Consider the following 1804-nt stretch of genomic DNA (forward strand, 5'->3'; position numbering starts at 1 on the left):
TGGGCAACCTGTGCCAGTGCTTCACCACCCTCAGCGTAAAAAATTTCTTCCTTCCTTTAGTTTAAAGCCATTCCCCCTTGTCCTGTCGCAACAGGCCCTGCTAAAAAGTTTGCCGCCATCTTTTTTATAAGCCCACTTTAAGTAATGAGAGGCTGACAGGGCTCTGTCTGCCGCAGGTCAGATTTCACATGTGGGGCCTGGTTTTGATAACATGAAATGCCATGCAGTGGGCTTCCCACAGCATAGCATCTCCCCCTGGCCTGACAATGCCAGGTGAAAGGACTTGGTGAGCTTCCTTTTGAGGCCCTACATGCCTGTTCCTGTGAGCTTGCAGAATTAGAATATGTCTCTTCTCCCTGACTTTTGGCTCTGCAGCAGCATCCAAGTAAGCTGTTTCCCATTAATGGCAAAGCAAAGGAGTTAATTTCACCATAATCTATGCGCCTTGATATCAAGAAGCAGTAGAGATGACTGGTTTGTTTGGCCAAGTAGTGGCCATTCACCTTACGCTCAAGCACAATTTTAAAAGGCTTGCTTTCTTGTTCTTCTTTCAGTCCCATACTCTTTCTCCTTCTCCCTCTTCCCTTTTTCCTTTGAAAACCTTTGGAAACTTTATACTGATAAACTTTATCCCAGAGCTTAATTTTCCAGATAACTCTGGGGGCGGAAAAGAGAGTATTTTCAAAACCAATTTCTGAAAATCTGACTGCCTAAATATGTATTTCAAAATTAACCTGTCCACAGGATTGCTTGGCTTAACAATCCTAAATGTATCATCCACCTTCAGAAAGCACATTTTTATGTTTGGGGGAAAAGGATAATTTTGGGAGACAAGATAAGAAGTCACCAAGATTTGGTTCAGATTGCATAATAATATCTGGAAAGCAAAAGACTTACAGATGGCATGACTTTGACTTTTAACAATTTTATATTGTAATATTTATAACTATTGATGTCCAATCTTTTATATTTTTAGGTGCTTTAAGATGAAAATATTATTTGGGGAAGTTCCAACGTATTGCCCTGGCCTCAGGTAAGCACCACTAAAGCACAAGCTTTATTGTGCCTTCTCTCAAAAATGCCTGTTGGTTTTCAAGAGGAAGAAGAAAGGAAAGGAAGGGTGATGGGTTGTTTTTGTTGTTTTACCCCCTAATTTAGTCCAAGATATTAAGTTAAAGCAGCATCAAGGCTTATAAAAAACTTAGGTATCTGCATGTAACATTCATTTTGTGCAAGGCTGGAGATAGCGAGTGTTCAGCATGGATAGCTCTGCCCATCCTAAGAATTTCCATCTCTCAGTTGCCCCTGTGACCAATTTGATAGCTAGTCACCCTATGGAGAAAGATCAAAGCGTGCTGAAGGTAAAGAAAAGGATCCTTTTTTTCCTGTTTTAAAATACAAAGCAAGCAGAAAATAAGTCAAAGGGAGGGCTGCATTTCACTGATATTCAGTGGTCACGTATTGCAGCTATTTATGAACATTTTATAATACCCTAAATATAAGTCAGGAGCTTTACAGACTGTGGAGATGAGTCCTGGCACTGGAGCCTCATCTGGGATGTATCACGATACCTGATTTACACCAGCTGAAGGTCCTTAGTTTTGGATGAGGCTCAGATGTTTCACCTCAACCCTATGATGTCTAGCCCTGAGAGCTACTTTGTACATTTATAAACTTATCTAAATGTGACTAATGACATTTCCACATGCCCATCATTGAACATGTTCCTTCTCTCTTTCAAACCTGCTCAAGGCCAAGTGCTGGGTCCTGCACTTCGGCCACAACAACCCAACGCAGCGCTACC

Source organism: Aptenodytes forsteri, unplaced genomic scaffold (genome assembly GCF_000699145.1).
Source record: "Aptenodytes forsteri isolate BGI_AS27 unplaced genomic scaffold, ASM69914v1 Scaffold82, whole genome shotgun sequence".
Lineage (NCBI taxonomy): Eukaryota > Metazoa > Chordata > Aves > Sphenisciformes > Spheniscidae > Aptenodytes > Aptenodytes forsteri.